This window comes from Leptodactylus fuscus, chromosome 11 (genome assembly GCF_031893055.1).
Source record: "Leptodactylus fuscus isolate aLepFus1 chromosome 11, aLepFus1.hap2, whole genome shotgun sequence".
NCBI lineage: Eukaryota > Metazoa > Chordata > Amphibia > Anura > Leptodactylidae > Leptodactylus > Leptodactylus fuscus.
The window spans coordinates 35,488,813-35,513,847 of record NC_134275.1 but is presented as its reverse complement, the minus strand read 5'-3'; the positions used below and the strand labels follow the sequence as shown (position 1 = coordinate 35,513,847).

Genomic DNA, 25,035 nt, shown 5'->3' with positions numbered 1-25,035 from the left:
ACCTGCGGAGGAGGAGCGGATTTACAGCATGGCAGCTCCTGCCGCTGAAGAAAACCAGCGGTGGCAGTAGCGCGGCAATCTGCAGGCCCCGGCAGCTAAGACCGTCCCCGGCATCTGCTGTAATAGACCGGCGGATGCCGGGGAGTGTCTTAGCTGCCAGGGCCTGCAGATTGTCACGCTCCTGCCGCTGAAGAAAACCAGCGGTGGCAGTAGCGTGGCCATGCTGTAAATCCGCTTCTCCCCCCACATTCGGACTATAAGACGCACCCTCATTTTCCTCCGAAATTTTGGGGAAAAAAAGTGCGTCTTATAGTCCGAAAAATACGGTAAGTAAGCGGAGGAATGCCCCGAATCCAGTGGACAACCAGGGTACAGGCATTGAGACAGTCAAGTATCTGGGTGTGCTCCTCAATAATAAGTTGGACTGGGCTGATTACCTGGAGGCGCTGCAAAGAAAGTGTCACAGCAGGCCCTACCTGCTCAGGAGGCTGAGGGCCTTTGGAGTCCAGGGTGCACTTCTTAGGGCCTCTTTCAACTCTGTGGTAGCATCAGCCATTCTTCGGAGTGGCCTACTGGGGAGTAGCATACCAACCAGAGACAGAAATAGACTTGACAGGCTGATCAGAAGGGCCTGGGCCCAGTACAGGTGGTGGGTGACAGAAGGATACTGTCTCTATGCTCACTGTCTCCCATGTATGAGACCGTGACAGCACTTGGCAGTACTGTGGGTGACCGACTGCTTCACCCCAAGTGTGACAAGGAGGGGTATTGGAGATCCTTCTCCCAACCGTGGTCAGGCTGTATAATCAATATCAGGCTAAGCGGAGATCACTCTGCACAGAGAACTAAATGATCCTGAAGTCTTCTTTTCTTCTTAGTTGCTATGACTCCTAGTATATATTTTCTATCTGCTATGAGCTTGTACGTGTTCTGTCTTTCTTAAATTATATTACTGTATTATCCATGCAGCTGTAACACGCTGAATTTCCCCATGCTGGGACTATTAAAGGATTATATTTACCTTATCCCTGTGCTTTTTTTTTTTTAAATGTAGATTGTGAGCCCCATATAGGGATCACAATGTACATTTATTTTTTCCTATCAGTATGTCTTTTTAGAATGGGAGGAAATCCACGCAAACACGAGAAGAACATACAAACTCCTTGCAAATGTTGTCCCTGGCAGGATTTGAACCCAGAACTCCAGTGCTAACCACTGAGCCACTGTGTTACCCCCTGTGTACATTATCCCTGTATTGTGACATCACTGCGTGGATTATCCCTGTATTGTGACATCACTGCGTATATGATCCCAGTACTGTGATATCACTGTGTCCATCATTCCTGAACGGTGACATCACTGTCTGCATTATCCCTTTGCACAAGGGAAATACAGATGGCACAGATTTGGGATCAGCATAATCTTTCATGGTAGAGTTGGATTGTATTTCAAGTTTTGCTATGAGGCCCCATCATTGCAATGTACTAACCCAGCAAGGCCTTTTTCTTTTTCATCTTCTTCAAAGTACTAGTACCTACTGCGGTCCAGCAGTGTCTATACACATCACATTACTATCCTCTATTTATCCCGCTAAAAGAAAAAAATTATTTAATATTGTTTTTGTTTTTTTTAATTGCAAAACATTTGCCGAAATCTTGATTGGCACATGTATCCTGCTTACCCAGAAGGCCCCAGCAGGAATGCAGGAGTTAATTCTGTCTCATTCCTGAAGATGATCATTACACAGGCTCAGTCGTGAAAATGACTCAGAAATCCCCAGGCCCCCACTTTCCTGTGTAACCTGACATCAACCCAGGCCTCTGGTACTATGAAACCCCTCCTCGAATCCCAGATCAGCCAGTATGGAGCAGCAGGCCGGGCTTCAGGTTGTACACAGCTTGCACGTGTACTGGGAGGAGGATACTGGGGAGTGATGGAAGGAGAAGAGGAGGGAGGGACAGGGGCTTGCTTCTTTTTTTTTTTTTTTTTTTTTTTTTTTTGTAAGAGGAAACACAGCAGCCAAGCTGTGCTGGAAATCATTAAAAGTCTTGCTTGCCTGCCAGCGTGCAAAGACAAGAGGGGAAAGACTGAGGCAGGTTCTCTCGCCTTTTTCGGATCATCCTAAACCTTCCCTGCATGTACCAGGACAACTGGGCTCAAGAGCGGACTTTATCCCAGCTTGCCAGGTAAGACATTGCCATACTGGGACTCACTGTCTGCATCTGGAGTGGGCGGTAGGGCTCAGGGGAACTGCAAGGAAGTCCTCCTTCGCTGGAAGGGTGGAGGATTTGTGGAAAAAGCAAGGCTAGGCGGAGGCGAGCATAGCGAAGGAATGGAGAAAGATATACAGATGTAACGGCTATACTGACCCTTAGGAAAAGCAACAAAATCCCAAGACACTCACACAAATTCCCTTAATAAATCAGTATGTACGCATTACTAGATCTTGTTTGCAGGGGGTAGTAGACTGGAGGAACCTTAAGCCATGAAAAGTTCTCATGATGGGACTAGAATAGTGTCACCCATGGACCAATGAAAGTATACAAACCAGTTTTCCAATTTCTACAATTCACATTGCGATCATGGCATCCAACTTTGCAACTTTCGCCCCCTCCCCATGACTTCTCCTATAGTAGTTTTCCAGGTAATTTGAAGCAGACAGGGCACCACCGAGCAAGAGCAGGAGTTATATTGGGCACCAAATGGGCTTTGTAAATACAAAATACATGAATTGGATCAGACTGCACACAATGTAGGAGTTCTTGGCTGCTCCTAGCCCCTCTATCATCCCCCGGAAACCCCTAATTTACCATATAGCACACACAGGGGTCAAGTCAAGACAGGAGAGTAAATAAGAGTTATTGTTTTGGGCCAGTCGAAGGATTGTTGTAGACCTCTCGGAAATGTGTTGATGTTTGTCAGTGTGGGTGTTTGGGCAAACATTATGTTGTTCGAGTTGAGGAATCCAAAGGAAATGATGACAATATGTATGCAGGACGGACCAAATATGTCCCTGTGCTTGCCAGGAGGTTAAAATTAGTTCCATAAATGCGGTGGTGGTGGTGATGATGCCGGGAAGATGTGTTCCCGAGTCTCTCATATGTCTGGAAATGTTTAGCATGAAAATCGAAGGATAATAAGGCTTAGTCATGATTGTTGTCAAGAGTTTTCTGCAAAATGAGTGTCATCTTTAGTTACGATTTTGTGTCTACAATGATCCAATCCATTCTTCTGTAGTTGTCCATTAATGCTTTAATATAGTAACATCAAGACTGTTGAAGAAGACGGGTGGTCATTGACCACCAGCACCCAATTTTTTTTGGAAGTCAATGGATGCATATCTCGAATGTGATTGAGAATGTTACTCGTGGTATGTAAATATACAAGGGTTGAGCTATGGTAATGGGATACCTATTTCGAAGCATGGCGAGGTTGGGTTGGTAGCCCCAACGCTCACCCTTTCTCCTCTCTTCCCCCTTATTCTTTCCCATCTTAGATTTCTCTCTCTCCCACTTCCCTCTGTGTCTTTCCCCTCTGTCTCTGCTTTTCCTCCCTCTCTCCAGTACGGAGGCGATCAGCACATTTTCCATGCTCTGTAAAGCTTTTGATTCACAAGTAGGGATGTAACAGCTTCACGCAGATTCCTGCCCAGTCTCTGCTTCCAGGCTGATGTTATAAAGGAGACTTTGTGCCGGGATGTGATGCAGTGGTGAAACCACTAAATGGAATTTTAGGGGGGATAGCCTGGAGGGCGATTGACTTCATAGAATTACATGAAGGAGCCACATTATAGACTAGACCTCTAAAAATAGGATATCTTATCGTATTTTTGAGACAGAGATCACAGGCGATGCTCTGTTACAAGATTAATGTAACCTCCTTGTGGTTGGTTTGTCCTTCCCTCATTCTTAAATGTCTCATGAATTCTTCAATGTCTTTTTCTTGTTATGGTGGAGTCTTAAAGACATATTACACACGGCATGTGCTGTGCTGCCTTCCAGATCTTCCCTGCAATCTCTGGGAATTCCCAGTCCAAATCATTTGGAAGGGTCTTGTTTCCAGTTTACTAACTGGTTACCAAAACAACTCTTTACAAGAAATACTCTTACACTTCATGCATAGTGAATATGATAAAAGGGGGTGTCTACTTTTGGAAAACCCCTTCCTGAAATGACTTTCCCATACGTTTAATTCATAGGGGAAGTGCGGGGGAGGAAGATACTGTGAAATAAACATCTTTACTTAGTGGCCGGTCTCAGGAAAGGTAATAACAATTCATGATAATAGAGAGACTTAAAGTGAACCTTTCGGATAATTTCTGTTGTCTTATCACAGAGCTCAGTTTCTCTACTCTATTATATAATCCTATATATAACAGAGCTCAGCTTCTCTCCTGTATCTCATAATCCTATTTTATCCTGCTAATGTTATAAATATGAAAGTTTGTGTGTTTGGATGTTTGTTCCTCCAGCACGCAAAAATGGCTGAATGGATTTGAATGAAATTTGGCACATAGATAGTTTGTAACCCCAATTAACACATAGGATACTTTTTATCCCGGTAAATGTCATGGTTTCACGACTGTTTGGAGTTTATGTTCACATACTATATTATACTGCTCTTGCAGCAGCTTATCTCAGGTTCTGATAAAGCCAGGTCTGTTATCTCTCTATGTAAACACTCAGCTAACCCTCAGTAGATTGTGTACATACATTTGCATATTACCTGATCAGCTCCAGGCAACATGCTGACTCACTGGATGGGAAAACACCTTTAATCCAAATTGCCAGTTTGCCAATTTTAAACATGCAGGGGGGGGAAGAAAATCTAATTAGTTGCAAAATTCTAAAACAATGAGAGCTATGAACGTAGCCAGAAGTCAACAGAGTTCTCCTCAAGTGGAGCTGAGGGGGATCATTGGTGCCAACAACATGCTCATTATATGGCGCCCCAGTGATTTGCTGAGATGCCGGAACAATCACGGGCACAGTGCAAGGAACGAGTTTAGCGACAGGCCAGCTTGACAGCTGACGCAACGCCGGAGCAGGCGGATTATCAATGCCAACAACACGCTCATTATATGGCGACCCAGTGAGCTGGTGAGATGCCGGAACAATCACAGGCACGGCATGAGGAACAAGTTCAGCAGCAGGACAGCTTAAGAGCTGCCGAAACGCCGGAGCAGGCAAATAATCGATGGCATTAATTTGCTGAGCATAGGTGGATCATCGCCGCCAACAACACGCAGACGAAGTCGCGGGTAGAACCTAGTCCTATAAATCACAGAGCTCAGCTTCTCTCCTCTATTATATAACCCTACTAGCATATGCGACTTCATCTGCAAGTTGGTGTTGACGCTGAGCCACTTATATTTAGCCAATTGCTGTTGTGGATGTTCCACCTGCTCCCGTGTCTCGGCTCTGCTACATCGCAGCATATGCGCAGCATACTCAGTTATATGCACATCTCTGCATATGGAGAGCGTACTGAGCTGTGCTACTGAGCTGTGCTACAGCGCTGCCTAAGCTCTGCTACATCTGGCTATTTGGATTATAGGGGTGTTATTATGTCAGTGTGTGAGCAGCTTCTGTGTTACAAAGGGCTGAATGGATGTTGCTGAAATGTGCCAAAGTTCGATCAGCCTGCTCCCGCATCTTGACTCTGCTACATCGCTGCATATGTATAGGATACCCAGCTGTATGTATTGCATATGGAGAGCCTACAGAGGTGCGCTACAGCGCTGCCTAAAATCTGCTACATCAGGCAATTGTGATTACAGGGGTTTTGTTATGTGACTGAGCAGCTTCTGTGTTACAAAGGGCTGAACAGATGTTGCTGAAATGTGCCAAAGTTCTCCCCCATCAGAGGCACAACAACACATTCCCCGTCGTACTCACTGAAACTCTACACCCGATATACTCCTCTTTCCCACACACAGACTGCATGTTCTGTAATCTCCTGATCTTCCATGAGATTCCATTTTCATCAGCTTTGACACTGTCCAGCTTCATCCTATATAGCTCCGCACACAAAATAGTTTAGCTCCGCCACTGCCTAGCATGATCCTATCCTAGAATGGCTCAAGGACCTGTGATGATGTCATAACAGGTCCTTTAGTGTTGTGTGAACCTACATTCCTTCACTGCGGTTGTGTAGTGATGTCATTTACCGGGATAAAAAGTAGCCTATGTTTTAATTGGGGTTCCTATCTATGTACTGTATGTGGCAAATCAAGCAAATCCGTTCAGCCGTTTTTGCGTGATTGAGGAACAAACATCCAAACCCACAAACTTTCACATTTATAATAGTAGGATTTATAATAGTAGGATAGGAAGGATAGGATATATCACAGAGCTCATCTTCTCTCCACTGTTATATAACCCTATATATCAGTGAGCTCAGCTTCTCTCCTATCATATAACCCTATATATTACACAGCTCAGCTTCTCTCCTCTATCATATAACCTTACATATCACAGAGATCAGCTTCTCTCCTCTATCATATAACCTTATATATCACAGAGATCAGCTTCTCTCCTCTATCATATACAACTATATATCACAGAGCTCAGCTTCTCTCCTCTATCATATACACCTATTATATCACATATGCTTCATATATGTCATAGAGCCTGATCTCCAATGCAGACTTCCCCTGCATAAGCCGAGCTGCAGAGCACTGGGCATTGCTGTTTTGGACCAGGCCTTTTGATATATAACTACATGGACAGTCACTCATCTGCATGTCCTCTATAATATTACATAGGAGTCACTGCAGGGTAAATAAGGCTGCAACTTTATCTTATAATCACAGGTCAGTTCCTGAGACTCCTCCAAGCAAACAGCCAATCTTGTAAGACATCTCTATAGCTGGAGTCTTGGTGATCAGCTGATTGCTCTAAAGCAGGGGTAGGGAACGTACGGCTCTCCAGCTGTTGCAAAACTACAACTCCCAGCATGCATACTGGCTCTGCTGTTCTGGGAACTCCCATGGAAGTGAATGGAGCATGCTGGGAGTTGTAGTTTCACAGCAGCTGGAGAGCCAAAGGTTCCCTACCCCTGCTCTAAAGGCTATCATATTGAAAGATTTATCTAGGAAAAGCATGCAAAATGGTTGGTGGCTGCAGGCAGTTTATTGGGATTTTCCATTGACTTAGGCATGTGTGGTCAAGCCCTTTAAGTAGTCTATGACATAATTAATGCAAATCTACTTCTCACATACATGAAGTCTATGCCATTTGAATCAGTTCACTTCCTGACAAATCATGGTCATAATAAGAGAGGTTTTAGTCTGCTATGATTTATATTGCACAGAGCATATTCCTCGAAGAAATACCTTCAAGTCCTTGAGTTGACTTATTTCAACTATTGGGGCTGTTCACTATTACAGCTTTTCTAAATCTTGCTGTCTTAGTTCTTGTATTGCTTCATCACTACCATTACCTTTCAGGTATCCGGGAAAGCTGTGCGATTCCCAAGACGACACCATATTAGTTGTCACTAATGGAATTTTTAAGAACTTCAAATGTTCTTTAAGTGTAAAAAACATCTCCTTTAACTGGACTACTAAATAAGCTTGAGATATTCTCCCCCAACAGCTGCAGCAGTAAAGTATAGCCACCGGCAAAATCAGATTACGACCTGCAGAATCCTGCAAGACAAGGGATGTTATTTTCCCGACTCTCTTTGTATTCTTCTTGGGTGACAGCAGGAAATGTAACGTGAATGCCACACAGATGTTTCTGGTTAATTAAGAGGACAACCCCTGCCCTGCTCTCTGTAATGCCAAGTGTGACGGTGCCAGACCGAAATTACCGCATGAGCTCCTCTATGGACAATCACCCATGAAAGTCAACTCCTGGTCTATTTGGGCTAGAATCACCCAAGCATGTCTACAATTCCTGACTTGTAGTTAAGGAAATGAGAGGAAATGAGACCTCATCTTGAAGGCTAGACCAAAGGAGCAAAGTCAGCCTAAACCATTAAATTTGGCCGGACTGGCTGACTATGTTATGTGTATGGCGAATGGAAGGACTGGGCATGATAGATCTTTTGGAGATGAGAGAGTTGTCTGGCAGTGATTTACTCTCCTGTTCTCATTGAAAACGTGTATGCTTGGCCAAAACCAGTGTGCATGGACATGGGAGAAGGGAGAGTAGGTGGCCAAACACCAAGGGGTATGGGAACCTCCATTACTCAGGACTCTATATGCCTGTGTTTCTCTTCAAACTTTGTCATAGGTTACTTGTCATGATGACCAACCCCTTTTTAGAGTAAATCTGGCTGATCACCATTGATTCATCTCTAGATATTACTAAGAGAAGCCATGCTCATACTTACATTGTGTGTAGCATGGATGGACTTGGTCCATTGGCTCATTGAAGGTGACACAATGTTGTGGTCCCCACGCTAAGATGTCTATGAGGCCATCTTGCATTACTGGACTGGGTCTTCCGATGTATTACATGGACAGCCATTCATCTGCATGTTCTCTATTATACCACATAGGAGGAACTGCTGAGGAAATATGCTGTTGAAGAGGTGTGAATTGAAGCTTCTGGGTCCCAGTGCAGAATCTGTATTGGGACCCTATCTATCTTGTGTCATGTAGAATAGTGTTGTATTTTATGTGTCAGAGTTACCAAGGCTCAGTGACAACTGCTACCACTGTACCCCTGTAGCTATGCCCTTAAGTTGTTGACTGCCACGTTAGGTGATCGGCATCTATCCGGCTCCTAAGACTCCCAACAAACAGCGAATTCAGCCAGACGTGTCCATAGTCTCTGATGTAACATATAGAAAAGAGTTCTCTACATGACAACTCCTTTAAAGCAAGTATGACTCTATTATAGGGGTTTCCTAAGTTTCCAGTTGCTACTAGAGATGAGTGAACACTGTTCGGATCAGCCGTTCCGAACAGCACGCTCCCGTAGAAATGAATGGAAGCACCTGGCACGTACACTTTGCCGGCGGCCGGTTGCCGTGCCAGATCCTTCCATTCATTTCTATGGGAGCATGCTGTTCGGAACGGCTGATCCGAACAGTGTTCACTCATCTCTAGTTGCTACAATGGGTTAATAGAGATATATCAAGGTGGGTCTTGATTCTGTAAAACCCTACGGATCCCAATGTAAATACTGAATGGTATAGTTTATGACCTTTGATTTTATTGACCGTCCATGTATAATGGTTATGGTTTGGACTTAAGCAAAGACATAATGGTTCCCCATCTGCAAAACCCTTTGATTTAGGAGTTATAGATGAGGTTGTCCATTTCCTTTAAGTTCCTACAGCAAGTTTGATTTATTTACTGTAAAAGCCAAAGGAACTTCCTCATATCCAGGAAGAATTTACAGATGTTATCCAAATGGCGCTCTGAGTGGAATGGCCACACTTTTGCTTTAGGTGAATCTGTTCCATCCCTTTAACATATTTAAGGAAAATACTATAAGCAGGGAACCAGTCCGAAACATAAGGAAGCTTATAATGTAACACAATTCACAATAAGATACAAAAATATAAAAAAATCTTGAAGAAAAGCTAAAATATGAACCTTTTCCAAAACAATCTGTTCTTAGCAGAACGTCATTTAGAAAAAAGAAAAATCAACCCCCTCAATAGTTAAAGAAGTACATCTGTTTACTATAGAAATTGGAACCAGGTCTGTGTTTCCGTAATTGTGTCTTCAAGAGGCTCTCAGCTGCTCGAGGAATCAGGGACATCTCTAAAGCAAACATCACATACACAGGGGCCAAGGATTACTTTCATAGGCTAGTCCAACTGTAAGCAAGAGAACTTTTTAGAAGTTTTCTAAAATGTAATTTGAGTGAAATAATTTCTAATTTATTGTCAAATTTATCTTGAAATTTTACAAGTGCCCTTAAAATGTAAAAACAGGACTGGACTTCAGTTCACCAGAACACAGCCCTGCAGACAGATCACTCTTTTGTCACTATTTCCAATGGACTCTTTGGAGCAATGAAGACGTCACCAAAGAGGTAAATGGCAACACCCACATTGCTCCAAAGAAACATTTGCATATTAACAATGGAGGCAACGATTTACTAGGGGAAAACACTATTAGGTTAGGGTCATCTGAATCAATCTGTCTGGGCTGGGTTCTGGTAGACAGACTCACTTTAAGTAAGCTCACCTGAATGGGAAGTAGTTGTCTGAGCTACCAATGTCAGCCATATTCGTCACTTGGTCCCCCTAGATTCCCTCCTCCCTTGCCATTCCCTGTCCTCTTTAACATATGAAATGTACATTTTCCAGGAAAATAACAGAAATTCAAAGCCTTTACTTTCATTTATAGGCGGGCCTCACTCTGGAGGACCTGTCCTCTCCAGCATTTCACAGATCTTTTTTTTTACTGAACACAGCGCAATGCCTAGTCTTCCCTGTGGGGGTGCTGCAGGGAAGCTGAACACTTAGTGCTAGGCTTTCCCACAGATGACATCTGATCACTTTTCTTACAGGATACTCTGTGGTCAGTTTATGGTCACGGGACCCTTCTAAAAAGTGGAAATTGTCCAACGAAGACAACCTCTATGAACAGGGGGTGCTAAATCCAATTAATACTGCATAGAGTGAATTTGATTTCCGAACATCTGCAGATTATGAACAATTTACTATAAAATTCTCTGTTTTTTCAAAACACCTAACGAGGAAATTTTGGCAGTGACTCAAAAACAGTTTTTACCCAAATAGAGTTTATATCCATAAATTTGCCTTCTCAGCGGCAGCTCTGGCCTTCCTCTGCTCTTAGAACTTCTTAGTGACACAGATTGCCAAAACTCAGCTCATTTCTATAATCCATTACCTCCCTCCATAACATCATAAAATGAGCAAAAAATTCCACTATAAAGAAAAATTACAAGAGGTATCCGTTTAGACAAAAAGATAACGGTAGACTTCTTGACCTCTGCCATCCCTACAGCTGTGCCGCTGTTCTCCACTTCTAACCATTGGATTTACCTTTTTGGGCTGGTGTTGGTGGGGTTTCTCCTACTTAGCTTTTCTTGGATTAACAAATACAGGTGCCCGAGCTGGGTGGCATGAACACAAAATGGCACGGTTAAGCAATATGTCATTCTTTGTGCCAATATATGGTTCTAGTCTTTGCTTTTGAGAATAGATTGGGGAAGGCCCTTTTTACGCATGGTTGGAGTGGAAGAACCTGACGTCAACCCCATCCATCATCTTTAGGGTGAACTAGCATGGACATGGCTTGCCATGCCTTCTTGTCCTACATCAGTGTCTCGCCCCACAAATGCTCCTCTTGATGAATGGGCAAAACTTCCAAAAATCATGTAGAAAGCCCTCCCAGATCTGTGGAAGCTATCCTAGCTGCTGGGGGTGGGTTAGAATGGGATATCATAAAAGTTCCTATATCTGTAATGCGTATGTGTCCCAATACAATCTCCATATATTGTAAGAACTTGACAGGACCTACCAGAGAAAACCTGACCACTCCTGGCATGTCTGGTTTAGTAAGTACTCCTTGTTGTTTCTCTGTCATTCCTCCTAGAAATGTATATCCATGAACAGTAGTAGTAATAACAGAGGAATGACACATGCATATTTCTGTAGAGTCCATAGGGTTCAGTTGTACATGGTCCCTATCATTAGAATAGATGGACCGAGCATCAAAAATGGACAGAAATAGGACCTGTTACATCTATCATATAAAAAATCCAGCCGTGTACATGGCGCCATTGAAATGAATCCGTCCGTATGCCGTCCATTATTACGACTCCATAGTAATGGCTAGCACACAGACTTAATACGGTCATGTGCTTGGAGCCTTAGAATAGATACTCCAAAAGTCTTATTTCATGGTTGTCTTTAGGAACCAACACGGGATTAAAGGGGCCCCCAGTCCACTGTATGAAAATTGGGACATAAGGGCCCAATAGCTCTCCTTTGAGTTGTCTTGAAGATCTTGTACAATCTCCTTGTGTTATATGGAAAGGCTTGAAATTCTCCCTACACACAAAATTGGCCAAATGTGGAGCTTTGCTATAAATATCCCATGGCCTGCTCATGCTGGAACACTTTTCTAATTCTTATTTTGCTCATAGTTTCCTTCAGGCGCTGGGATAATTGATCCAGTTCTTACGGCATTTCAGTATAACGTCATCCCAGTAAATGTAATTGTTTCCCGTTTTACCCGGGCAGAGGTCTATATGGCGTGGTATCTGTTTATTGCACCGTTGCAGCCTGGGGCATCACAACTGCCTTTTTGTGCGATGAGTGTCTTGTTTTTTCTGGCATCCTTGGAGTTAAGAGAACATGGGGCTGGTGGGTAGTCGTGTGCTTGGCATGTTCTAGCTTGCTCAGGTAGTAAACCTCCTACCTCTCCTCACCTCAAACCATCCCAGAACCCAAAACCAGTCACTACACATTCTCCCTGCCAAGTCCCTGTTTTTTTTTTTAAGGCCAGCCCTTGGAAACGAGACACTGGCTGTTCCAGGAACCTGCAATTACACATCCAGGAAAAAGAGGAGTGATGGCGGGCATGCTCCAGGACTGCTTCCCTTGGAACATAGCATGTTAACCTCATCACTGCCAAAGCCGAAGGTCAATGCTGGCTAGGATACCAGACGTGTGCGTTTCAGCTTGGTTCGCCTTTTCCATTGCTGGCAGAGGTAGGGGTGGTGAAGGGGTTAAGGCTCACAGCTCAAGGACCCCTGATAGAAGTGCCATTGTTGGGGATAAAAAAGAGACTTGCAGCTGCTGGCACAGTGTGGCGGTGTGTGCTCTGTCACGAGTTGGTATGGGTACGAACAGAGCAAACTCACATGATAAGCAACATGCAATGATGTGATGCCACCGCTACTGTCAACACCACCCAGTACCGGCTATGGCAGAGGCTTTAGATGATTTATAGAAGCAGGCACATTCTCTAAGCCCTGATCCTGTATAAACCTATGTATATAGACATAGCAGAGCTGGGTTTGTCATCTGTCCACTGGTTGTGATTCACATTTTTGTGACTAATGTAACCACCATCGGTACTGAATGAGTAGGTACAGCACCAGTCCTCCGGGCACAGAAGATGAACTCCAGTGCCCACAAAAGCCCTTCATATAGAACTAATCCCATTACTGTATGTAGGGCTATGCATAAATATTGCCCACAGGTAACTGCTTTGATCCATCACATTTTGGAGGGTTCAGAGTGAAGAGCATTTAGTCCTAAAAGAAGAATGTAAGTATAGGAGATTTTTCACACTGTCTCTGCAGCATACATCACCTTATACATCAGGAAAGCTCCCATTGGGCCAGGACTAGCCTAGCACTAGGACCAAAGATTGCTATGTTGCCCACTCCCATAGGACCCCATTAGGCTAAAGCTCCCCTAGCACTAGGACTAAAGTTCGCTTTGTTGCCCTTCATCTCCTTCCCAAATGTAAGCGAATGGAGTCACAATGTAACCACGAGGGTGCAGCGACTGCAATTGATAGTCACAGAGAAATTAAGAAAATCCTTGTGTGACTAGAAACGCTCAGGGTTGCAATGTGACTTAATTCACTTACATTAGCAAAGAAGTTGCAAGGTGAAAGGACTGTCTTAGCCCAATGGGCGGCATTTTCAAGATACAAAGACCTTTGTTGTTCTAAAGCCAGATAAGTCACCCACAAGTGTCTGGTTATTCTCCATTAAAAACACATGCATACTCACTGACACTGAGTGTACATGTGTATGGGAAGTCTGCTTGGAATAGCTGTTCTGTTTGGCTATTAAGTATGTATGGCCAGCTTGCGTGTGGATTAGGAGTAAATTGCTGTATTGATTTCTTCATTGTAAGTAACTTGTAAATGTATTCTCTTGCCTCGGTCAGAATGTGGCCCCCGGGAGCGCAGAGGATTAGTGGCATTTTGTAGCTACTGTTAAACCCTGAGCTGCATCACTGCTGCATTAAATAATCTGGTTTTGGATCCCTTGGGTCAATGGTGTGAGCTAAGTAATGTCTTGTCTCTGAGCTGGATGACACAGGCATGATGGACTCTCAAGGGGAGACGATGACCATAGTGTCCAATATTATGGGGTAGACTTTGATGAGGTCAGTAATGGTCTAAATGGATTTTTAGGAGGTAATGGATTTAGGTTTAGCGCCCATTACAAGATGTCTCGAACGTATAGAATAATAGACTGCACCCAGAGTGTAGTATGAATATATACCGCTCCAGTATACAATGGGTAAATAAATAGTGCAATATGGGATACTAACATCAAAGAAAGACTACTGCTCATAGTAGTCCCAAAGGAAAAGTGGCTTCTGAACACCTTTGTTGACACTTAACTGTGTTTGTAGTGGATGCTTAAGGGAGTCTAATCCTGGGATTATACCGCCAATAGATCCTATTAAAAGCGTGGGTAAGTGATTAATCTCAGGTGGTGATATATATCTAATGTAACGTAGGACATACCGACCTACTATCTGGAAAGTCCTCAAATCTGTGGGTCCATGGGCTCAAACCAGAGCCATAACTTGAAGTTCCTGGGACCTAAAGCAAAGTTTGTAATGGGCTCCTACTTACCATGTGCTATCTATAATACTGGTGTCTTCTTATGTTGTAGAGAAGTCTTTGGGCCCCATCAGGGCCCAATACTCTTTGCTACTTCTGCACCCCTCATAGCTACATTCTTGCATACAACTTCCACTAGTAAACCTATGGTGATTGACCCCTGCCCACAGCGGCAGCTGATCTGTAGAGGTCTTGGCTAGTGTTGAGCGAATAGTATTCGAATCCTAGATTTGAATACCTCCACTCTCATAGGAATGCTTGGGAGCCGCCGATCGCAAAGGGGTTAAGCACAGGCCGGCGCAGCCGGCAGGCTTCAATGCATTCCTATGGGAGCGAGGCATTCGAAACTAGGATTCGAATACTATTTGCTCAACACTAGTCTTGGCACTTGAGAAAAACTAGGACCACTAACTTTGGTTCCCTTCTAGCTGATATAACCTCCTATAGCCATGGGAGGTTTAGGTGACCCCACCTAACCTGGGATTGATCTATACCATTTTAGGGATTGTTTGCACAATTGGCCTACAATTTTTTCTCATCCGTGGTTAGCTTACCTAACCCACAGGAAATCCAAACATGCTCACTCCTATTGGCACCAAACTTATTTTATCTGCATCCTATGTCTTCTCCCAATCTGCTTATGCAATGCATTTGGTTGTGGGGATTAGGAGAATGGTGCATGATGTGGATATTTGGAGTGAGACCTATTGATTTAGGCTCAGTCCCTTTTTGTGGCATGGCGCAGCCCCTTTATGTGCATATAATGCCCCCTTTTGGTGATTGCCAGACCTTTTTTTGCACATAAAGTGCCCATGTAAAATGAAAGACATTCAGACAGATGTGTGAGCAGTCCACCAGCCCGGTTAATTTGCCCACTCTTCCCACCAGGAGGTCTCTTTTCTTTTGAGGAGCCTCCCACATTGTCAGGCACCATAGTGGCACCACGTACATCTTATATGTGTACCTCCCATCTCTTAGCCAATACCAAAAAAAACTGTTCTGGCAACTGTTTAGCAGTCGACCGCCACAGATTGTCCTGGTGGTCCTGGAGGGCATTGTGAACCGCCATCAGGATAACCTGCAAAGCCAAAATGCCGAAACATTACACAACTCATATGTTCAATGAAGGTGGATGTTCTATATGCTAGGGCAGAAAGCACAGTTTACTGTCCTTACTCTGCAGGGGGCAGCATCAAGGTCTTTCATGTCCCCCACCGTCTGCCTACTGACTGTAGCAGTTCCTGTAAAGCAAGGCGTGCAGGATTTATTAATAGACCGCGGCATAGGATTTGCAATGTGGTTAATTAAAGTTTAACATATTCTCGGATGAATGTTAATGAATCATGAGGGTTTTTTGGGGGATGATCAAGCACAAAGCGAAATCTACGTAGATTAAGCATCACCATGGGGTTGGCGATCCCGTTACTGCTAGCATCACTGGGCGTGCGCCATGGAAGCGAATATCACGTCTTATAGGACCAGCCTGATGCCTTGGCATGAAAACTGTTCAGATGATGAATAAGGACAAATCTGGAAAGTATAGGACCAAATTGGTAGCAGACTATAACAGAATTAGGGAATTACGTACTGTCACATTTTACCGTTTTGTCTATACATTTCCTATACAGTTGTGTCTCCATGGTGACAGACCATAAACAGAATTCACGTAGTCCCAACCCTAGTCATATTCTCTTTTATCTTTCTCTTTTCTTTTTTTTTTTGCACATATCCCTTAAAGAGCACCCTTCACCAATTCCACCGCTATATATCCGTCAATAGGGGCCGCTCCACTAATTCCTGCACAGTTGGAATTTTTTCTCTAGCCCCCACCATTCCTGAGCAATTGATGCTGCTAGTTACAGCATCCAATATGCTAATTAAGCTATACTATCTATCAGGTGGGCAGTCTCAGACTACCTGTTCCAGCACACAACTGCCCACCTTTACAATAGGAAGCCTAAGTAGTAATATTGGATGTTGAAACTCACATCACTGACTGCTCAGGAACGGTGGGGGTTACAGAAAAAATTCCAACTGTGCCAGAATCAGCGGGGCAGAATATTTTGAAAGATGTAAAGAGATAAAGTAGGTGGAGGGGGGGGGGGGGGGGGAGGGGGGTGAAAAATGGTCTTTAAAGGGAGACTTTCGCATCCAATCAGATTTGCCCACAGACAAACACAACCAAGGCAGAGATGTAGGGTGGGGAATCTAGAGCATTTGTAGCTGTCTGTATGCAAATCTGGTAAATCAGGCCACGCCCCACGATACTTGCAGGTTGATTTGTATATCCATAGATAGATGATTATCTCTGCATTGCTGTATTGGTCTGTGGCCGCACAGGTTTGTTTCTGCTCCTATTAAAGGCCACTAAATGGACCATTATTGGTTTGGGAGACATTTTGAAGGTTATTGTTTGGGATTAGGGGTGTAGCTACTAGTGGTTACACAGGAAACAGTCTAACCTCAGCCTTGGTGCCTGGAGACCCCCCACCCAAAGATCCTTGGAGCACCTAAAGACCAGTAGATAGCACATGGAAGGTGGTGGTGGGCTCCTCCATGACTAGTATGAGGAGCGCTAGAATTTCTTCGCTATATGGATGCATAGCAGATAGCTACAAGCTGCTCTCAAGTTCTATACATTTCCTGGAAAGTCCTCATTTCCCTATTCATAGTAATATAATGGAGCCTGCGCACATTACCTGCTCTGTGAATACTTTTGCAAATCAATATTCCTTTATGTAGAGCATCTCGCCTACTTCGCAGCTACTATTTTGTGTATTTAAAGAGCCTAAATAAGTCAAATATAATGCCACCTTCCCCTCTGCAGAATAGCTACATTATAATAACTTATTTCTTTCTATGTAATATAATAATGTTCATCATTTTGGAGCAGTTTTACCCCGATCACCTGTGGATTTTTGTTTCATCTAAATAGATTTTTCATCTTAATAGATGATTTTTTAAAATTATTTTTGTAAAGGGGTTTTCCATCTAGAGCAAGTGTCAGTATATAGCAGGGTATGCTGCCACTTGCTGATATGTACAGGTCTGCGCTGCTTGAGCCCTCTTTGACATTTTCTTTTCCGTTCCACAGCACCGCCCCATGCTAGGCTTTGTGTAGAGAGCAGCTATAAGTGGCAAGTAGCGACCCTATATAGAAGGAGCCATGATCACCACAGCCCTCTTATTCTAGAGCTTGGGGGTCCAGCAGTCAGACACCCACCTATCTGTAAGAGATGGCATGTCCTATGCTGTTACTTTCTATGGATGAAATATTGACCTCGGGTTCCTACACTGGGAATGCATAGTTAAAGTACTTGTGGCAGATCCGCCAATTCTTGGTCCAATTTGCTTTCACCTACAATGCCTTCAGTTCCTTAGACTATCTTGTACACACTGGGGCAGTTTAATTCTGACTTGCCCCCGCTCTGCCCACATTCACACAATGTGGTAAGTATGGCACGGATTAGGGCTTGTGGCACAGATTTGGTCCTTGCACCAAACATGCGCCACAGAAAACTGGCATTGAGTGAATGACAAATCCCCTCCACTATGTTTTGGTCTTAGATTGGCCAGCAATGATGACATCAGAAGTGCTGATGTCATAGGAAAGGTGATAAATGTCTGTCTGCTGGGCCACAATACTAGGACTTCCACCAGTCACTACAATGGGGGTCCCAAGCTCCCATTCTAGAGATGGAGTGGTGGTCACATATTTGCAGTGTTGTATTATTCAATTTATATGGGACTGCTGGACTGGCAGGGGTACTCTTCTTGGCCCTGGCTCTGACATAATACAGTTTCAGCAGAAGACATCCAAATTTAGGGTAATATGGTCTGTTTCCTAGGGGATGTTGGGCTGTGGGCCCCAGTTTTTCCTAACCTTTTCAAAACTCGGGTACCCATAGAAAACAATATTTTCCCAGAGCACCTCTACCAATAATTTTTACCCAAAAACGAAAAAAAACAAAAAACATCTTATGAATGCAGTTAATGCTCCATGAAGGCATGTGGTCATCTTCCCAAACAAAGTGTCGTGGACCCCTGGCAGATATATAAGGCACCTTTGTAGGGAATCGATTAAAATTCTCTTCTTTGGAATTCTATTTGTACTTTTTTCCCCCAAAATACCAGAAACTGTTAAGGGGCCATAGTAGTTACTATACAGAGGTTATAGTCATACCTGGTTCAGTGACTCCCAATACCACATAGGAGGACGCTGGTTCTATAAACATACGACAAACAAACGAAACATAATGGTTGGTGGGTCTTGAGGCCAAGTAATGACTCTTAGTGGGTAGGTACAGAGGTGAACCTGCTCCTTTCGCCGCCCGAGCGAAGTACAGAAAGCCGCCCCCCCCCCCCCCCCGCCAGGAGGAGTGGGTGGAACGGGGTGTGGCTTAGCGGAGGGGCGGGGCGCCTCGAAAGGGGGCGGGGCTTAGCGCCATTCGCCGGCAGAGAGCAGGCCCGGAGACTGCCTGAGCGTGAGGGGAGGCTGCTGGAGCAGCGCTGCTCCAGTGGCCTCCCCAAACCACCGCTCCGTGCTAAGCCAGTCCAGGACAGCTTGTCCTGGACTGGCTTAGGTTAGCAAAAATGCCGCCCTCCCTGAGGCCCTGGCATAGTGCCGCCTGAAGCGCTCGCTTCAGGTCGCCTCATGGGAGGTGCGGCACTGGGTAGGTACCATATTGGCATCTCACATGAGACCCATAGTGATGCAAGTTCTATCTCAAGTAGGCCCAGCAACCTTTTTGAATGGGTCAAAAGCTCTCCTTCTCTACAAAAACTGTGACATTGGAGATATCTCATTGGTAATGTTTGGTCTGGGAAATCAAGTGGCGGACGTTCCAGTTCAGAAGAACTCAATGTCAGAATGAGGGTTTTGGGGCCCATTAGATAAAATTATTTTGGGGTGTCCACTCGCCAACAACGACTATTAAATAGTCTACAATAGTCTTCAATTTTGAGTATCTTCTTGGTCCATTTATTGAGTTTTAGCCTGGTTCCTACAGGAGATCTTCTGGTACTCTGATGGACACAGGGGCCAAAGTTTTGATTTTTACAGTGAGGCCACAATTTTTGTGGTCAGCAATGATGAAGGAGCTCACTCAGCACATGGAACAATTGTGTCACTTCCTCTGCAAAATCTGAGGTCATGTCAGTAGGAAACCTGCTAACATCATGTAGACATGCCCAGGGCTCAGGGAGGAAACTAAAGGGGGTGGATGTCCAGGAAAATAGTCAATGAGATCCTCTCTAAGTTATTCGCCCCAGGCTTACTTTGCTGTTTTTCGCTTTTGCAGGTTTCAAATAATTTCCACGTGTGAGACATTAGACCGTTCAGCACAAGACGTGAGGGGAACAAGAAGCCGCGTTATCTGACTTTCCACACTGGAAGACACCTGGATGCCTTCTCGCCAAAGACGCATGATAAAGAGGAAAGCGGCTGTGGTATCCGAATTGCAGCTTGGAATGTCTTGTGGCTTTGGATAGGCTGTAGAAGAACCTTGTAGACCGTTCAGTTTGGAAGGACCATATCCACTTTTTTTCTTACATGAAGGAAATGTCTGGAGCTACTGATTGCTCAAAAAGATATAGGACAGAAAGAAAAAGCAGAGCCATGTTTTATGAATGAAGGGAAGGAGGAGTTGATCGAGAAGAGACCATAAATGGGATTTCAGTTGGGACATTGACGGTATTAAGCTGGATTAATAATCTAGCGCTACTTTTTGGATCTGGTTGAGTCCCATAATGACTGCCTGGAGGCTCCGGCCAAGATTCGGTTTTGCATTATTAGAGTAATCCTTATTTTTAATCATCTCTAAACAAGAGGCAAGAGGTAAGAAGTGTGGAGAAATGAGTGAAGTCTACTTTTAATCACTAACTGCTCCCCTCTTTGGCTGTGTATAGTACTGCGGCTCAGCTCCATACAATACTATACACAGCCCTTGGTTATAAAGCAGACGTTCACTTCTGATATCATGCAGCATTGCTTAAGAGGATATGACTTATTGCTATAGCTACGGTTGTCAGTATAAAAAAGGCGTTACAGTGTACCTGCAACCAGACAGGAATATTCACAAATCCTGGTATGCAAATCATCAACCATATTTAGCTTTTCTAGGTCTTCTTTTTTCTTTAATAATGTAGATTGTGAGCCCCATATAGGGATCACAATGTACATTTTTCCTATCAGTATGTCTTTGGAGCATGGGAGGAAATCCATGCAAGCATCGGGAAAACATACAAACTCCTTACAGATGTTCTTGGCAGGATTCAAACCCAGGACTCGAGTGCTGCAAGGCTGCAGTGCTAACCACTGAACCACCATGTTGCTTCTTTCTAGGACTTCTTTATCTCTCAGGAGGTCATCCATTTCTTAAAGGGATTCTACCATTAAAAACCTTTTCTTCTGTGGATAAGACGTCGGAATAGCCTTTAGAAAGGCTATTCGTCTCTTACCTTTAGATGTGGTCTCCGACGCCTGCACAGTTGGCTCTGCCAGTGAGACACTAGTAGAGCCGACTGCGCATTCCGGCCGGCGGCCATAGTTCCAAGGCCGCAATTGCGCGCATGCGCAATCGGCTCTACTAGTGCCTCACTGGCAGAGCCAAGTGCGCATGGGTCGGAGGTGACGCCGCCGAAGAAAGACGAGGAAAGAAGGGGAGGATCCAGCAGAAGATGGAGGCGTCGCAGGATCTTGTTCTCGAGCAGCAGTGGGGATGCCCCAGGGGTGAACCTACCCCTTTCGCCGCCCGAGACGAATGACAGAAAGCCGCCCCCCCCCCCGCCCCGGAGGAGGGGGCGGAGAGAAGGGGGCGTGGTGGAGTGAAGGGGCGGGGCAAAGCAAAGGGAGCGGGGCTTAGGACCTGCTCTCTGCCTGAGCGTGAGGGGAGGCCGCGGGAGCAGCGCTGCTCCCGTGGCCTTCCCAATCCACCGCTCGGTGCTAAGCCAGTCCAGGACAGCTTGTCCTGGACTGGCTAAGGTAAGCAAAAATGCTGCCCTCCCTGGGGCCCTGGCATAGCGCCGCCTGAAGTGGTTGCTTCAGGTCGCCTCATGGGAGGTGCGGCACTGGGATGCCCTCATCGCATGTTCAGCGCTGGGGCCCGCCCCCATCGCTGCGAGAGTACTATTTTACATACCGGTAAAAACCGATATTTCTAAGGAACGGCGCGGCGGAGATCACATCTAAAGCTAAGAGACGAATAGCCTTTCTAAAGGCTAGTCCGATGTCTTATCCACAGAAAATTGGTTTTTAATGGTAGAATCCCTTTAACATTCCCTGGAGAAAACACTTAAACTGGGTGTTGATCAGGTCCAAAATGTCTCCCAGAACAATAATAGTGCCCTTATTAGGAGTAGGAACATACCATTGTGGCTAAAAAGCAATGCAGAGAATCAACTTTTTATGGATATGCAAATCAGCCTGCAAGTGCATTGAGGGTGTGGCCTATTTTGGTAGATTTGCCTACAGTACATTGCTCCAGCTGTGTTCTGGAATAAATACACGAATGCTAACAGGCTACAAACGTATATGTATGGTGTAAGTGCTTTGTCAAAAGACAGAACAACCAATAATAAAATGGTATAAATTTATTAATGATATCAATAAAATGATAGTGAGGGAACAAAGAAAGGCCAATGTTGCCTTAAGGCATCACATATGGAGAAATAAAAACATGAATATAATACAAGGACACAGGTGGTGATATAAATGTATCTATATGCTAACAAGGATAGATAAAAGAACCCCGGTGACATAATGTGCACAAAAAAGAGAGTGAACGCATAATAATACAATCAATTGGATACATAAAGCCATACAATGTTGCAATATCATAATAAAACACCACCATTCTGTCCTTAGAAATATAACATAAGTCTCACCATATGAAAACGCACCCCGACGCGTGTTTCGCCATACTGGCTTCGTTTTTTTTTGTGACCAAAAAGATCTATTTTTGCTCTTTTTAAAGGGAACCACACAACACCGTTATTGGCTTTGAAGGCATTTTGGACATGACAGACTCTGTCTGGCCCAAGGGCACACTTTGGGGGGCTGGCGGGTCATATAGGTCAGGTGTTGGGTGCCAGGAGGGATACCAACAAACCACTCTGTCTTGCCACTTGTATTTAGGACAGCAAACTTTATCTTTGCTCTAGTTGAGAGAAAGTTGGGCTAAGATATCACCTAGATTCTTTCAGATTTTCAATATTTTCTGCTCATGTCTATTTTTCCTATATGTTATGGAACCTAAGACTGACATAAGTGTAGGAGTTGCCCACAGCTAAGAAATGACAACTCAGTTTTAATTGATGTGACTTGTTCTAGTTCAATGTGAATGATAGCTGCCATGCCATTCTCTCAGCATACTGACACACAGCTCAAGTCATAGACACAAGTCAGATCCAGAAAACTTTCATTTAAAGTGAACTTTCGCTTAAAATAGAAAATTGACCAAATATTAGTAAATCATAAATGAGAGCAATGAGCAAATTTTGGTAATAAAGTTTTATTTACTTGCAAAGATGTTGGGATTTCTGTATATTGTTGTGGCGGCTATTTTTACAAAAGGGACAGCAGGAAGTTTAGGCTGTTATGAATTTTCTGGGACTTACCTAAATTTTCAGCAGCAAATTGGTAAATTTGGAACATCATGGGCTCAAACCCCACCTGAAATGGGTCTTCCGGCCTGGTTTGGAGCAGTTCTAGGGGAGGGTCTTAAAAATCCCTAATCCGTGTATTTTCTCACCAAAATAACCCCTTCTCAAACACCTATATAGGGCAAATTGACATAACTGAGGAAGGTTACCCCACCACACAGATATTTGGGCTGGTAAAATAAGGGCCTCAACCCAACAGGAGTTTTTATTAGCTCCTCTTGTTTTGACCTGGGGTGCCAAAATTGCGGAAATTGTCTTTAAAACCTTGGGACAATCCTGGCAAATTCAAGTCTGTTGGCAGGTATGCCATGAGACCCAAGAGTCACTCTCTTCAGTTCATTTATAATGTTATACACCTATAAGATATATGGCCAAACACGATACCCCCTGCCCTCAGTATCAGATGCAATGCTTCGCAAGACGTAAGCATTCTTTAATTCAGGTGACCCTAACCTATCTATATGTTGGACATCATGTCCATCAATAAAACGCTGGGATGGGTCAGATAACCCAGCCAGAAAGAACTGGATCTAGGACCGTCCGGTCCAGATTATTAGTAGTATTACTATTATATTGTGCTTTATTATATTTTATTTATAGCGTTTTCAACTACGTCAGTCTTTATGGTACCGAATGCTGCACAATGTTCTTTTATTGCGGTGTGTTTTATGAATCTTTGTCGCCTGATCTAGCAGTCCCTGTGTATTCGGAGATGATTTAATAGACACCAATTAAATTTGGTGACTGACGATAATACATTTTTCTATACACATTCATAAAGTACATATATTGCTCAGTGTCTTGATATATCAGGACGGTATTAAAACACAAATCCTCCTGGAGAACCTCTTTTTGCTGGAGGGTACTCTTAAAAATAACCCTTATCTAGCTGCTGGGACCTCCAGAGATCAACTGTTATCTATGAGAGACCTTGACTGAAATTGTTCAGTTTCCCTGCAGCACCCCCACAGGATGAATAAAGCATTACAATGTGTTTATTCAAATGATTAAACGGCTGCTAACTGATGTAGGCCACAAATGAGATTGTCATGGAGAATGCCAATGGCTAGTCTTAAAGTAGGTTATAGATGGTAAGTGCATGATCGCTGGGAGCCCTACAGCTGTGACCTCCATTGAACCCAAGTACAGGGTCATTAGACATCGCTTTTCATGAATGGGGAATCTGTCAACCATCATACATCTATAACTTCTCATGTGGATGGCTTCAGGAGTGTAATTTTCTGAAGAGACACCCATAATATGAAGAGACCAGTACTATAAACAATACATTATAACTGGGGGGTCTGGTAGAGATATTGCATTGGGGCACAGGAGCTTCATCTTACTCCTCTGGATGGGTTATAGATTTGTTATTATAGGATCTGGTACCTCCATGGTTTTTGCTTCTCTGGATGGGTTATAGATTTGTTATTATGGGATCTGGTACCCCCAAGGTTTTTAAGAATGATCAACCATCCACCATTGATGGTGGAATTTATGGGCCTGGAAGCTTTCTATCATGTTATGTACCATTCATGCCATAAAACAGGGGCATTGTACTCTCAGAAAGGGGCTTGGTCTTGTCCCCAAACCCTTCTGCCCAACATCAACCCTAAAATATTGACAAGTACGCTCAAAGGTTTCCAAAACTTATGAGTGTTTTGAGGGAATAAGAGACCAGGACTGAAACGTTCTTGACGTCTGCGAGGTCCTCCTTGGTAAACTCCAACTACATGGCCCATTATAAAAGATTTCAATGACCCTTTTGTTACCCGAGTGCTAAATTATTAGACTAACACACGATCTCCATTATAAGGTAAATAATATAAGTAATCATTTCC

At 43.9% G+C, this 25,035-nt stretch overlaps 1 protein-coding gene across 1 annotated transcript in view; it reads left to right on the top strand.

The window, feature by feature from the left end:
- The first annotated feature begins 2,010 nt into the window (after positions 1-2,010).
- Positions 2,011-25,035, top strand: part of DUSP9 (dual specificity phosphatase 9) — a 36,470-nt gene continuing 13,445 nt past the window's right edge. The window contains exons 1-2 of the mRNA XM_075260435.1: positions 2,011-2,186; positions 19,834-20,369. The gene's annotated coding sequence lies outside the window, so the exon portion shown is untranslated. The remainder of the gene's footprint in view (positions 2,187-19,833; positions 20,370-25,035) is intronic.